The sequence below is a fragment of the Parasteatoda tepidariorum genome, chromosome 6 (genome assembly GCF_982258835.1).
Source record: "Parasteatoda tepidariorum strain Cologne lab strain chromosome 6, Ptep-v5.0, whole genome shotgun sequence".
Taxonomy (NCBI): domain Eukaryota; kingdom Metazoa; phylum Arthropoda; class Arachnida; order Araneae; family Theridiidae; genus Parasteatoda; species Parasteatoda tepidariorum.
Window position 1 is genome coordinate 93,417,937 of NC_141760.1, and position 16,694 is coordinate 93,434,630.

The 16,694-nt window shown below is 29.5% G+C and overlaps 1 protein-coding gene across 1 annotated transcript in view; it reads left to right on the plus strand.

The window, feature by feature from the left end:
• Window positions 1-3,601: 3,601 nt before the first annotated feature.
• The window catches only part of LOC107453443 (ras guanyl-releasing protein 3), a 56,578-nt gene continuing 43,485 nt past the window's right edge, over window positions 3,602-16,694 (plus strand). Inside the window, exon 1 of the mRNA XM_071178391.2 lies at window positions 3,602-3,810. The gene's annotated coding sequence lies outside the window, so the exon portion shown is untranslated. The remainder of the gene's footprint in view (window positions 3,811-16,694) is intronic.

Sequence of the window (16,694 nt, forward strand, 5' to 3'; positions counted from 1 at the left end):
TTCGAATAATAAATTAATGAAATTGTTTAAAGTTCTATTGATTTTTATACACAAAAATTATTTCACTTTTATTATAACAAATCCATTTCTTTAGCTGGTTTATTATAGATTAGATTTTTAAAAATATGCTTGCTGTTGGTATTCTATTAATATTATATTAGACAAATCCTTCTTATTTTAAGGTTTCGGTACAAACAATTATATAAGAAGAAGTTTTTTCAAATAGTAAAGAAAAAAAAAAGACGAAAAAAGAAAAATTGCAATAATGAATGTAAACATTAGCACCAAAATAACATCAATGATTATCAGATAATTTATATTAATTCGATATAATGATGTTCAGGAACATTTTAAATCAAATTTATTTAACAAAAAATAAAATATCTAAATATAAATCTTGCTTCCATTTTGAATCTAAAAATAAAATCTTTCGGTGGAAATAAGACAACTTGACTGACATGCTATTTTTAAAGTATATTTCTTTTGAGCAACTCCTGATGCTTTTTTATTGTTTGTAAGAATAATTGCAGGTGTTTATTTATGATTCAATCAAATTAGGAATTTCATTCATAAAAACGGGAGTTTCTCTCTCCCAAAAATGTTCCATTTTTCTCGGCGCGAGTTTTACAACGAAAACGTTAAAATGAAACGTAAATAAAAATTTCATGTTACTGTAGAGCGCCGATTATCCTGACCAATCAGGACCAAGATTGATCTGTATAAATGAGCAAATTAAAATAATAATAATAATAATAAAATAAAAAAAACGGCTTAAAGAATGTTTTTAAGAAACTTTCACACTTTTTCCAGGGTTAGAATCGTCAATACTAGCAGTGCCTATTACAAACAGGGTATGTTTAAAAATTTAAAATTTTTTAAAAACATGTTCTTTTATGCGAAACTATTTATTACCCACACTGAAACTGTGCGGAGCGAACATGAGGTTCTTTTCAAGGTCACCAGGGGACAAAAGAAGTCAACTAGAAGCATTTACGCGAATAACAAACTAATTGTTTTTTTGTTGAGAAGATGAGAAAAACACATAGTTCTTCAACTATCCATATAATTGGTAAATTGGATTCCGGAAAATTGGAAATCAGTTAATCGGAGCTAAACATGTATTAGAGATATATGTTTAGCGCTAGCGTTTATTAGAGATATGTGATTTAGAGGAATTATATTTACATATATTAGAGAGATTTCGAGTATGTCCTACGCTAACTATACTGCTAACCTCATTTTCTTCATTCCTTAGCGACGGCACAATTTGTCGTTTGAAATTTTCGGAAATGCGCCGCGAAGTTAAAATAGCTTTCGAATTAGGAGAACAGCAACGATTTGCAAAATCTCTTCATTATGGAACAATTTCGAACCGTTAAAAAAAACACTGTTACGAATCAAATATTTCTCCTCTGTACACCATGAACATTCATATATTCTTGTGATATTCTTCAAATATTTAAAGTTTTTTTCCCCCGCTGAACTCGACGCATATTTTTTAAAAGGAAAACTAAACGACATAAAATAAAAATCAAACGCAGAAAAATGATAATTTTTGTCGACGCATACTGTAATTCTTAAAGATAAAAATAAACTGAGACTTCTTTGAAATTTCGAATTTGCTTTGTAGTCATTAATTTTTAAAATTTGTTGTTTTGACTTTTTTCGGTTATTTACATAATAACAAGGGTTAACAAATATTTTTTTCTTTAAATTATGAAAGATAACATGATTGCCATCTTTTCTTTAAAAAGAAATAAGAAGAAAAAAACTGGGTTATTTCAGTTAAAAATTCCATATTAATACTTATCTTAATTAATGTAGGGGGATTTTTAATTTTCTGTGTAAATGTTTTTTCTTTTGAAGTTCCTCTCCTTGCAATTCTGCGCCTTTGGTAAAACGCTTCTCTTTCTATTTGATTGAAAACTAACGCACTTTTGCAACCGCTGGAAAGATTTGGTGCATTAAATTTAACCCATTTTCTTCGTAATTTCTGTAGGTTGAAATTACATGGGGACTCGATTGTAATAAAAAATAACATTCTTAGCTTATTCTACACATTGCAATCCTCTCAATTATTGCCCGTATATATAAAAAAAGGACAAAAAAAGTCACCTGAGAGAAAATTAGCAGCTACAGTTTAAAAATTTCAAAACATTTTTGAACTCTTTCAAGAGAAACAAATAACAATCCACTTTCCAATTTCTTAATTTTTACCGTTTTATAACTTTTTAGTTCTACTGTGGGTCAGGAGAAATGAACGAGTGAAGCAATAACTGCCTTGGCTTTCCTGGGGTTGACTTGACGAACGACAACGTGATGGGAATTGATAGTTACATAAAAAATGCAGTATGGTCAACGCTTGAAATTGCGGGCTAAATCAAAACGGGCGTTACGACGGGAGGTCACTATATCGCAAAAACAATATAGCAAATATTTACTCCTCTCTAATAAATACTTGACTTATTTTGACAAAACGATGCAAATTTTTTAAAAAGAATAATAAAACTCACTATAATTGACAAACAATAAAAAATAAAAAAATTTTATATCTACAGAATACCAGTATTATAAAACAGTGGTTACCAACTGGTGGCCCGCGGGACGCACCCGGTGCAATATTCTTTGTGGCCACGAACTAAAATATATTAGTTGTCATTTTTTGCGGACAATTTTCGTAAAAAATATACATGGGTTTAAAATACTTTTCTTTCGTTAAAAAGTCACCTAATTTCTTCGTTTCTGTGAAATTTAACACACCAACGGAGCAAAAAAATTTATTTCTCATGTTTTGCATCCAAAAAAATAAGAAAATATTTATTTAAATACAAAAACATTCGTGTATGTTGCTTAAAAATCTACTTCTAATTTTAATTTGTAATTCAATACGTTTGTTTTGTACAACTTGATAAAAATTTGACAGTAATATTTAATGCTCCTTCAAACATAAAAGAGTCCTAGATAAAATTTTGATAAAGTTGCGACCAGCCATTTGGCTGGTGTTTTTAATTGCGGCCCCCGGCCTCATGTAAGTTGGAAACCCCTCTTATAGAATATAAATAGGTAACAAAAAATACATTAAAAATGCGTGAACTATTCCAATTAAAACTGAAATTTTTGAAAGTCGTTACTTGAATATTTAATTTTTTAAGAAAAAAAAAATGCCTCTCCTGTTTGAAAATGACCCATTTCTCTCTTTCCATTTTTTATTTTTATTTCTACCTTACTATAATATTCATTTCACTGTTTGTGCTCTAACACTTTTATAACATATCTCTAAGAATAAATATTTTCTTCGTTTATTTTTTTAAATCAATGATTTTTAATTTTGTAATGGACGTCGAGAATCGAACGTGCCCGACGAGGCCAAGCTCCGCCATCACGGAGTATTTAAAAACGTATAGAGAAACAAAACATCTGTCTGAAAAGGACTAGAAGTTCTCATCTTCTCCTCGGCTTTTAATGCTATTTCTATCAAACAAGAACTAGTAGCTCAAGATAGAGCGGAAATTGAGAACCTGACGCAAGGAAATCCCATTTTTTCGGAAAAGTACGTCACTTACAGCTTCGGCCAATGGACAGCAATCACCATAACACTCTTACGCAAGGGAGAAATTAGCAATTTAAATCGTCATCCTTGAACAGAGGGAACACCCGCCAAGTTGTTTATATCGAGTTGAAAAGGAACGAGCTTCGTCGACAAACTAAACTATTCCACTGAAAAATAGATGTTCGACGTGATGTTTGTTTACTCAAGAAAATACAATGTAATTGTTTGGAGTGAAAGTGTTTGTTGAAAAATAAAACAAAGTAAGTGCTGACAACAGATTTTTAGTGCATGCTTCTGAAAACTATGAATTATTCAATTGCTTTAATATTATTTTACATGTTCTTAGATATAGAGTTGAGTTATTCGAAATCATACCAATATCGCAATAATGATGTTTTTATCGTCTGCATATGTATTTGGAAGGGTGGGAGAATTTTAAATATTTCTTTCTTTCTTTCATTTCCATAATTTCATATTTTTTACTCCGTATAATTTTAGAAAATGAATAAAATAAAAAATAAAAAGAAAAGAGAAGAAGAAATAAAACGATGTAAAAAAAAAAAAAGAAAATATTAGCATTTTTATGATTTTTTTTTAGTTGTATTACACACTTAGGAAACTAAATGCATGTTTAAATGTGTGTAAAAGACCAAAATTGATGAATTTGAGGATTCTTTAACTAAATTCTTTGATGAATGTCGAAAAATTACATAATTTATTACGACGACAAATGTGGACATTGAGTTCAGTATTCATCAAATTGAAATATTAAATTTTTTTTTTTTTAAAAATTGACTGTTTTGTTTTTTGAATATGAATTAGAATTAATTTAAAATTTTACTTACAAAACTTCGTAAAGGACATGCAATTAGTTCAAAAAATGTGAACAAATTGTACCACGATTTAAAAGTGTTTCATTTTACTTTATTTGTATTTTTTCAATCTAAGATAACTTAAAGGGAGTGAGCTTTAATTTTAGAATTAGCTATAAAGAATTTGGAATATGTAATGCCATAATTAGAAAAAACCTGTATTACAACTACAAACTTATTATTTTTCATTCACATACAGTGCACCAAAAAAAAAAAAAAAAAAGGACCACCCTGAATAACTTTTAATAATTGTATCTTCATGTCCCAGGACTCAAACTTAATGGTTCGAGGGGATGACCTCAAATATGCTAATTAATTAGAGCAGACGATATTTAAGTTATGAAATCAGGCACAAAAATGTTCTTTCTCTGAATAAACGTACCAAAAGGTTTGTTATTCAGGGGATCGAACGGATTATTTCAATGGATTCGAATTTCTGACCCCCAACATATCGTAGCCGCAATCAGGAAAATATGGTCCCCATAGTTTAGATCCTATACAATGTTAATTTTACTTTTTGCGTATTTCATATCTCGAGAACTTATTAAGCGAAGTGAAAATTTGTTGCACGCAATTATAAAATTCGTTTATCCAATGATATTTCCATGCAAAAGATAAATTTCAGTAAATATCTATTATTTTTTATTATTTTACTTAATAATATTTGAAAACATTTTGAATTGTAAGGTATAAAATTTATTACCTAATTTCAAAGTACGTAATTTTACATGGCAAAATACAAAATTTTTGCGATATCGGTTGAATAGTTAATAAAAAATCAAATTTTAAAACAGTCGTATATTTAAAATTCGATTTCTGAGGAACAGTACAACCGATTTCACTCAATTATTTGTTATTTTGACACATAAACTTACATACTTCGAAATGATGTAAAAAATTGCATACCTTACAATTCAAAATTTTTTCCCACTATTATTAAATCAAATAATAAATACTTAATTAAATTTATTCTTTGCATGGAATTATCTTTGGATAAACGAATTTTATATTTATGAGTAAAAATTTTTCAATTCGCTTGAAAAGTTCTCGAGACATGGCGAAATACGCAAAAAATAAAATTAGCATTATGCGGTCCAAGCTTTGGCTCGCTCTCCTGATCAAACTATGGAGACTACCCCCTATATTTTGGGGGTCATAATTCGAAATACGAATCCGTTGATAGAAAAAGAAAAGATTTGTTTATTCAGAGAAAGTACATTTTGTATCATTTCTTAACTTGAAATATCGTCTGCTCTAATTAATTAGCATATTTGAGATCACCCCCTATAGCCATTAAGTTTGAATCCTAGAGCGAGAAGATCCGATCATTAGATCAGAAGTTATTCAGAGTAATCCGTTTTTTTTTTGCTCACTTTCCATTGGATTTCCTAAGAGGATATTTGCAAGCAAGTGCCGACTTCAGCTGAAAATTTTTCCTTTTTCTTTCTTTCGGTCTTTTTCTTTTTTTTTTTTTTTCTTTTTTTTCTCCCAATTCGAACGTTTTTTATTATTTTAACAAATATTTTTTATGAAAAACAAATATTAAGAAACTGCTTCAAAAATTTAATAATGATCTCACAAATAGTTTAAACATGTAAAAAAAAAAAAAAAAAATTCATTATGTTTTACAAATGTTTTTTTGAAGTTATACTTCTTATGCGACTTCCAACAAGGTTACGTTAAACGTTTAACGCTACATTTTAATTGGCCGGGTAATCACGTGGTAGGATCCAGTTTTCCCTCATTCATTTCCATATTGTTTTGGTTCTCACTAACATAAAAATAATAAAAGTCATAAAAGCATTGTTTTTCCATAAATATTTTTTTAGTTTGTTTTGATACACATATAATTTAATAGGGTAGTATTTTTTATTTTAAAATTCAGTGGATAACAATTGTAAAAAAAATGAGTGAAAAAAATTCCACGGACAATGCGACAGATTTAAGGTTATGTCAAGGTACGTCTCTTGTGAATATCAATTGATTGTTAGGTTTTCTCTTTTGAAATTACATTATGACGCATTCACATACATTATTATTACAAATACATTTTCCAGGGCGAGACGATGAAGCAACCGCAAGCACTTCCACCGGTTCAAGAGGTCCACGAGGGAAAAATGCACAATATTACCGTGATTACAGAGCACGGAAGCGAGCGGAGCAGGAAAAAGAGTCGTTGAATAGAACTAGTGATCCTTCTACGACTGCTGATTCTTCTACAATTAACGTCGCAGGTTGCGAAGTTTAACTTCTTCCGCGCGGAGGGACTCCACGCACAATTTTTTTTTCTTTACCTTTTTATTTTTCGACAAAGCGGGTGGTTTGAATTTAAAAAATAGCTATAACAAAATTCAGATAGTGAAAATTGAAATAGAATTTATGTGAAGAAAAATTGTATCAAAATCAAATTTCGAAATGTAATTTCTCATTTGCATTCGCAAATGTCGACTGCACCTGAATAAAACCATGCACCTATATATTGCACGAACTTAAAGGTACATGGAACCAGAATGCAAGTTTCACACGTTCAGATGAAATGTTTTATTGTTCTTTCTTCCTTACTAAAAGTTTTTTTTTTATTTAAAAAAAAAACATTTTGAATGTATAAAAACAATTTATTAATGATGTAAATTCCAAAAGTTTGTAATAAGGTAGTAGTTTATAAATTTTTTTTTTTTAAAATTTGTGTCAGGATTTAAGTGATTTTCCTGAAAGCCTTTTTTTATTTTATTTATTTACTTTTCTTTTTTAAATTTCAAGAAGATGCGTCACGTAAATTTGGGCTCTTATGTGTATTTTTCTTATTTTTGGAATTTCTGAATGTGAAGAACTATTAACTAATACTGTTCCTAAAACTTTGTAAAAACTTCATTTAGTTCAATAGAAAAAAAAACATCTTAAATAAGAATTTAAAAAAGAGTTTTTTTTCCATTAAAAAGTTGGATGGTCGGGTGGAGTTAAATTAAGAAATGACTGTATTAGAACGATTCTAAAAAATTTCGTAGAACGAAAAATAAAACGAGCAAATTATAAAGAAGATGCGTTAACCATGTGCCGACTTATTGTTTAAATTGAGATAAAACTATTTTTTTTTAAATAAATTATTTAAATTAAAAAAATTAGTTTCTGCATTTTTCAACCAATACAAGGTTGAAGCAAGTATGAAAAAAATTTTTTTTTTTTTTTTTATAAATGCGCATTGTTTTTTTATTTTTTATCACTAGACTAAGACTAACTTTTTCGTTCTAAACAATGGTGCAAACAGAAAATTATTCTAGTGTGTTTTTAAAATTAATTGTTTTAATTTCCTTAACTTTTAATGCTTAATTGTAAATTTGAAAGCGTTTAAATAAGAAACTACTTTTAAATATAATTACCACCTGCAAGGTAGTGTTTATGAATTATTAATACGAGCAAAATAAATACATAAAAATAAAACGGAACACCTTATTGACTTCTAATCCCCTAGTGATGGCATTTTCAAGCACTAAGATGCAACCTAATAGTTCGAAAATCTAACCTTGAATATACTTTTTTCATTCGTGCAAACGATATTTTAAGAACGTAATCAAACACAAAAACGAAACTTTCTCTGAATGGTTCTAAAGGGATTAAAGAGAAGGGTAGGTACTTAAATCATGACTTCGAAAAGTTACGTAGAAAAATTACCAGTTTTGAAAACCTTGCAGTGGCACAAAATCGTTCTAACATTTTAAGAGATGTTTATTGAACATAATGATACCTCACTTACAAGAGTTTTGTTTCTAGTCTTGGTAAGATATGGCATCTGATCAATATCTCTTTTACACACGCAATGTAAGCTTATATATTATGCATAAAAAATAAATCAATGTTTCTCTTCTTACTGTCAAAATATTTCTTTGTTGCATTCTTTTTTGTATCGAACTTCGATGATGGTGTATTTATTATAAGCCCGAATTGAAACGAAGCCAAAAACGGCGAATGGTATCGATTTAAGCAAAAATATGGTCATAAATATTAGGTCATTGACCAAGTCCCGTTTAGAGCAACTCACGATTGTTATTCTAAAAAAAAATTGTTTCAAATCAGTTTATTTTCTGAGAGAATTTTCTTTTTTCGAAGTTCTTTAAACAGTTCATGAAAGAGGCACTATCTGTTGACATTTTAAGATAAAATCACACTCTGAAAGAAAAATGACACACTAGCATTCATATATGTTTATTTTATTATATATTTTTTTCAGGAATTGTGTTTTTTAACGATGTGGTTTTTTAAGTTTCAGAAATTTTTAGATTGATTGTATAGGATTTATATATATGGGTTAATACTCTAGAAAACGTGTATGCAATAAATTGTGTATTTTTTTAAAATTGAGTTTTAATGCCAAATTCATCTTGAAAAGCTGCATTACTACTTGATGGACAGTAAGAAATAATTTTCTGTGATATTGCATGATGTTGGGGATGCATATTTTATTTAATTTTATAACCGGCGTTAACAAACGTCCCGATTCTGAGTCAACGACTATCAATATTCATCTTCGTAGCCTTGTAATTTTGAACCCAACCCAGAAAACAAGGGAACTTCTGCATCAAGCATTGGGACAAACTTGTGGAGGACTATTTGATGGAACTTACCCGCATTTGGATTACATGGAGGGAAAAACCACGAAAACCTCAAACGGTTACCCCGATGACAAGGGATTCGTCTAACACTGAGGATATTTTATCTCAGCACTGTTGTCAATGCGAGCCAAGAGGCTAATTTACAATCCAGCTTTCTTTAACGCTCGCTTTTTTTAAAATTTAATTTATTTTATTTCTTTTTTATTTTTCACTTGGCTCTAGTAGGTCGCAATTATAATGCAAGCTTTTAATTCTTTTAAAATTTCTTACCTGAACTAAAGTCAAGAATAAATAGAAAAACCGCTGTATTGGAAAATCGCAGAATTCATATCAAGCAGCCACTGGTGGGATTCTAACCTGGGTCCCCTCATTGGGAGTTGAGCCCCCCCCCCAAAAAAAAGCAGTGAAAAACAATATTCTCCTTATTACCAATTTTTCGTCCTTTCGAAATAAGTTGCAAAGTGACCCCAAGCAAAAGCATGACCCTAACTTTTATTGACAATTTTGGTGTGAAATTTTTATAATGATATTTTGAAAGTTTGAAAAAAGAAAGCGTAAAACTATATTTATTATAAAATAAATGAAAAAGTTTCTATTTATATGTTATTATTTTTTTTAATAATGATATTATGCGCAGTGGTATTCAAGTCATACAGTGAACAGATTTCATTGTAGTATATTACCGCGAAAACGCAATTTATATAACAGTTTTTAACATCATCCTAATTATTTTATATTTTATAATTTTCTTTACGAACTCTTTCGCTCGTAAGCATTAATTTCAAAATTTTGATTGATTTTTTTTAAAACGAAGTTATCGATAACTTAATTACCGAAAGATATTACTGAGTTAAATAACGGGTCCTGTTGCTTGTATAAACTTATAAATATCAGAGATTCCTTTTAAAATTTATAACCATGATTTTAAAACAAAAATTAACTGATAATGATTCAACAACCACACAATGTTATCAATAAACTAATGGATTCCATTGCTTGTAAACTGAATATCACATAGTAATTCTGAAACTTCAATGAATTTTAAAAGAGCTTCAAATTAAAGTAATAGATAACTTTTTAACCTAACAGACTTGCGTAATAAATTAGATAACAACACAACAGTATCTGAGATAGCATTGAATTTTTATAATAAAACAATATATAATATAATATGTATATAAATTACGCTGATAATTGCTTTCATTTTGAAAGATATATATTTAGCATAACACGTTCTTGCAAAACATGCATAAATCGCCAGACGGTGATAGTAAGGCAGTGAATTTATTGGCGGATGCGGAAATGGAACAGGAAGAAGAAAATGTTGGACAAAAACTAAAAGAAAATATCTTTCTCTCTCTTCCCCCCCTTTGCAGCTTTTAAGGTTTGCGTAATTAGTAATCATCTTCGAACAGTAAAAGTACTTATTAAGTTATGAATGCGTAAAATTCTTAAACTTAAGACATTTTCTGAATCCTCCAAGCGTTGAACTCCTGGTTAAAATTGTATAGTTTGTCTAAAGTAAGAATTCCCCTAGCCATTCGTCGGGACCCGTGGCGGTGACTTTGGTTACGAGGTATAACTATTTCGAGTAAGGGTGTGGGGGTCGCTGTTTAGGGCGTGTTTTGGGTCGGGTCGGCGAGAGAAAGGGAATATTTTTCTTCGGTCTTTTGTGTTAACACTAGTGTGAATAAAAGCTACCCTTCCTGAAATGCGCTATTCTTCTTACCATAGCAGCAGATAGACTCAGACTTTGTGGCTGGGGGAGTTCTTACCTTAGACAAACTGTACAAGTATTTTCTTGCTACGCTCTATTCTCTCATTGAATAACATGGGGAAAACCCGGTTTTTGATGCAGGAAAGCTTGCAGATGAAAGTTCGGAAAAAGTCGGGATTTACGGCCAGAGGGTTGAGTGGGTAACAGAATTTTTTTGGAGCAGCTACACAGAAAACTGTTTTAAATTTTTTTTTCTATGTTTTGCATAGAACTGTTTTGGATTAACGAATTTGATTATTGCTGTGAGCGAAAATTTAATGTTAAGGAATGGACTAAACGTTTGAACGATTTCTTGATTAAACTATCGAGACCATTGACCCTTTGACGTAGATGGAACACCGGTGTTCTTTTAGTATATTTTTTCCTGACATTTTATTGAATAGTAAAAATATATTTTGATATCTTTTGATCGTAAAAAAAGTTTACCATTTATCTGTTAGATTATCGGAATTATATTTGTTCTAAAATATAAAATTCAGAAAAAGTGTTTCGAATAAAAAAAAATTTTTTTCCATTCATATTCAAAAATTTTTCAATAACTGGTTTTGTAAATTAAAGAAATTTCAATGATAAATAACTGTTGCTTTTAGATCTAAATTACTGCAAATTTGAAAAATTATTGTTTAAGAGATTTTATCTTTAACGCAGAAAGAGACACTGATGTTTCATGCTGTATTTCATTACCTTAAATAATTAAAGTGCTAAACATAATATTTTTTACTTATTTTAATCTAAATCAATACAAAATAATTAAAATAGTAAGTAAAATATGCTTAATAAAAATTCTGCGTCAAAGGGTTAAGGCAGTGTTTCCCAAAGTGTAGTACGCGTACCCCCATGGGTACGGGAACAGTATAGCTGGGATACGCGTTCTTATGCGAAATATCTTGCAAAAACGAAAATTTCAAATTTTTTTTTTTTAAACAAAGCTTGCCATGAAAATTGACGATTACGTATTTTTCTATTGGCTATTTTTTGCAGAGTAACAGTTAATATTTAGTGGTGTCAACAGCCAGTTGTGATTTTTAACTTTTGAGCAATTTTTTTTACAGTAAAAAATACATTCATTTTTTTTTATTAGTGGTACACAGCGTTACGAAAAAGTTAGAAAGGGTACACCAAAGTCATAAGTTTGGGAAACACTGGGTTAAGGGATTATTTCCAGGGTTAGAAATTCGCATTCAACGAAAAAAGTTACATTCATGAATAAAAAGTGCGTTTTCGAGTTTGATTTCCTTATTTTTTTAATTATCGCAATGCTAGATTACCCATTAGGCCAGACTAGGCCATGGCCTGGGGCCCCCAATGTTTAGGGGCCCCCTTAAAATGGATTTTTTGAAAATAAATTTTAAAAAAATAATGATTTTAAAAAATCAATTTCAAATATGTATGTTATGATTATAAAATGTTATGATTATTTTTTAGTTCTAATTTAACAAAATAAAGTAAAATTCAATTTATTATTATTTATTTTTTATTTTAAATATGCTTTCTTGAATGAAAAGATATATAAATACTTTTATATTTGAATGAATAAAAAATATACGAGAAAGAAAATTTAATCTAAGGGCCCCAAAAATTTGAATGGCCGCGTCCGTTGAATTATCGTCTGCAGTTTGTACATGCATATTTAAGACCTTACTTTCGAACAATTTACTTAGTATTACAATGCATTTCTCCTATTGCCATTATATTAAAATCTATAATCATTAAATCAATAGACATTTTAGAGCTGCGTTATTTATTATCACATCGTTTATTTGTCTCATAAACGTATCTTACATATCTAAGTTGATATCGATATTTCTTTACAAATTAAGAATCATCAAAAGTCAACTGCGAATCGGATCACCTGGCAACAGAACTTCCGCCTTAAAGGACTAAAAAGTATATCGCACTCCTTTATACCAAAATAGAAAATTCCCAGTGATAAAAAAAAATTTCCGGTCCATATCGTGGTCCATGTTAAGTGTTATGCGTCACTTCTTCGTTATTTAAATATACAACAATCAAGATAAAGGATTTTGTAAACACAGCTTCGTTTTTTATTTTTCTTTCTCACGCCTTGTTGACTTTCTGAGCTTTTGATATTCTTTAAGAAAATCTCATTGAAATTAGATAAATTATGAACGGGCATTTCCTACATTGACGCAAACTGTAATCTTAAACTATTTTATGATGTAATTGCTAATACAAACAGAACAGAGTTGTCTTTCTGTTTACGCAAGCACTAATCAGCTTAGTCTAGTTGTTTACAAATCCACTTGTTTTGTTTCCTATTTCATGGGAAACAATTTGTTTATTTTATAAACATATATTTAATAATAATAATAAACATGCATAAAATTAAATGTTAGGGCTAACATTTGAAATATTCCTTAATATTCCTATTATTTAATTTGATTTGCTGCGTTGCTTGATTTAACAATAAAAATTGCTTTTTATCCAAAATGGGATAGAAAATAGTTATTTTTTTTTCATTAATTATATCTAATATCTGTTACTTTTATTACTCTTATATTTTATATCTGTTACTTTCAGAATTCTAATACTTTATATCTATAACTTTCATATCTATTTAATAACTGATATTTGTTCAATTATGTCTTTTTCAATAATCAGTGGTTGTGATGTTAAGTTAATGGAAAAACTAAAACAATAAATTTTCACAACTTCAATCAGTGAATGAAAGAATGAAGAAAGTTGTCGATTTTTCCAAATCATTGATTTATCTGTTGCTTTTAGTGCTTTCATACTTTAATATCTGATATCTGTTCTGATACTTTAATTACATCTGTTTAATAAATGATGTTTGTTCAGTTCGGCTTTTATCAACAATTAGTTTATGTGATGTTAAGTTATAGTAAGACATTAAACAATAAATGTATATAACTTTAATTTTTGTGAATGAAAAATTTTGTTTTTTTTTCTTCAACTTATAGACTCATTTTCATATATAGTAAAATGTAAGTTTTTTTTTATCATCCACAACATTTTGTTGTTTTCAAAATAATTAACTTTCTTTGTTTTGAAAAAGTTTATTTATTTATTTTTTTTAGTTTAAATATTCAACACTTATTCTACAATTTTATGTCTTCCTTTTTTTTTTTTTATATATAAACACTGAAAGGAACTAATCATTTCGCATCATTAATCATCCAAGACAAGTGATTTTTGAGAAAACTATTCTCCGTGACCTAGGTGATTTGTTGACTCTCCTACGGTTTTTTCACCTTTTAAAATCTTCTTAATTGTTCGAAACTATTTCACGAAGCAAATAAGAATGAATACATGAAAAGTTTTTTCCGTACCTTCGGATATGCGAAAAAGTTAATAAAGTTTCAGCAAATTCTTGTTAATTGATTCAAGGTTAGTATTAATTAATATATATTGCATCTATGGTATACAATGTAAGGCAATCTTAAATTTGTTTTTGTTTTTAACAGTTTTTAAGATTTTATCTGAAATTGCTAGTAATAAGATTAAAAGCTTAAAACTTGTGAAATTGTTGTTAGAAAACTTTTTTTATGATTTTTTCAAGGTTGTGTACCGCATCTTTAATATTTTTTTTAAAAATCTGTGTGAAATATTGTATTTAAAACCTTTTGCGTAAGTCTAATAAATGTGGTTTAATTTTTCGAGGAGTTTTGTTTCTAAAATACTATATTGGAATTGTTTTTACATATTAGATTTTTGCGTAATTAATAATTAACTAATTGGTGTCATTAATTAATTTATAACTAATTTATAACTTATTTATTACTAGTTATAAATTAATTAATTTATAAATAAATAAGTTATACTTAGTTATTATGCATTAATAATAATAATTATAATTAAAAAAATAATTAATTTATAATTGAAATAATAATTAATTTATAATTAATCATTATTTTAATTAATTAAATAATTATTTAACTAATTAATTTATAACTAGCCATTTTTCTTTCATTGTTATGATGATCGTTTTTATTCTTTGTCAATCCTTTTTATTTTTTGTTTGTAAAATTTTTTGCTAAAATTAATATTAGCTGAAACATTTTATCACCTGACCAATCGATATCAAATGATTTCATATGTTAACATATGTGTACCGCATATAATTGTGTGTAACTACCATCTAGCAAACTGTCGATGATTAGCTTGTAGCTGCTTAAGCGGTTCATTTGATTTGAAAATAAAAAAAGGATTTTTTCTCCCCGAAATGATAGTAATAAAAATAAATAAAAAAGAGTACATTTTGGCCAAGCTTGTCCGGATCAAGCTGAATCCAATCTGAATAGTTAATAAATGAGTTTTTTTTAAATTTAAAAAAAAATTTTTTTTTTTAGAAGGAAATATAAATAACACTGACATTTGAAATAAAGTACATTAAAAATCGTTTAAAGGCTTAAAAACTTGAATGAATATGATTTATGAAGTTTAAAAGATTTAGTTAAGAAACTTATCAAAAGTAGTTAGATGAATGTGGTTAATTACATAGACAATATGCCCTGAAATAAAAACGCTGAACAAATGTGTAGTTTTTAAAAAAGTTTTAAGTCAACAACTACTTATCATTTTGGCTTTTCCTCAAGGTAAGAAAAAGTGGATGCGATTCTCACTAGCAATAACGTATCGGGTTAATAGTACTTCTTCACTGTTTTCAGCGTTTGTATCATGTTTATTAAATTCACTAAGCTGCTCTGTCTCCTGCTGGCTAAGCTCATGAAGCCCCGCGGTTGCCGCTTATTCATCAATGCTTTTCCCCCCTTCTTTAAACTGTCGATATATTAAAAAAAAAAAAAAAAGAAAAAAAAAAAAAAAAGGTTAATTTTGTTTACGAAATATATGACTATTATAATTTTGCGTTGTGATTCAACTGACTGCGAGTTGTCTCACATGGTTTTCATTACCACAATATCAAGATTTTATTTTATAACCGTCATTGAACAGCCGACTGATCAAATGATTCTGAGTTTACAACTGCCAATGCTCAAATCTGTTGCCTTGTAATTTTGAACCTAATCCAGAAGACAAGGGAACTCCTCGATCAAGTATTGGGAGAAATTTGCGTGCGTGGAGGACTTTTAGGTGGAACTAACTCGCATTTGCGTTAGATGGCGAGGAAAACCACGAAAACTTCCCACGTTTAGCCTGGCGGCTAGGGGATTCTAACCCATGATCCGTCTGCCACTGAAGATATTTTACGTCAGCACTGAGGTTGATGTGAGCCGGGTGCGGAAATCGTATCGACTAGCCATCGCTGGGATCGGCAATCCACAAGACAAGGGAAATCCTGGATCAAATATTGGGAGAAATTTGCGTGCGTGGAGGACTTCTTGATGGAACTAACCAGCATTTGCGTTACAAGGTGAGGAAAATTAATAAAACCTCTCATGGTTAGCTTGATGCCAAGGGGACTATAACCTATGATCCGTCTAACACAGAAGATATTTTACGTCAGCACTGTGTGTCACACGTCAGTGTGAGCTAGGTGCGGAATTCTTATCAACTAGCCTTCGCTGGGATTCGAACCCGGTTCATCCAATTGGAAGACAAAAGCTCTATCTCCCGAGCCACCACGGCTCAAGTTTAATATTTAGTTTAATTTGGTCACCGCAGGTAGACAGCCGACCGTGTTTGCGGCTCTAAATGACACTCATTCACTCAGCACTCCTGGGGTCCAAAGTACCCAGGCCCATCGGACAGGGGCACCACCAGCCACTACCACAAGCAATGTGTGCTGTCCCGTGTGCTTGTAACCAACCTTTACAATCACAGAATCTGAAGAAAGATTTTTAGCGTGTGGATTGGATTTCTCATCAACTTTTAAATATAGTTTAAAACATGTAGAAAAAATTTAAAATTCAATTTGTTCAATTCATTCAATAGTATATTCATGTAGA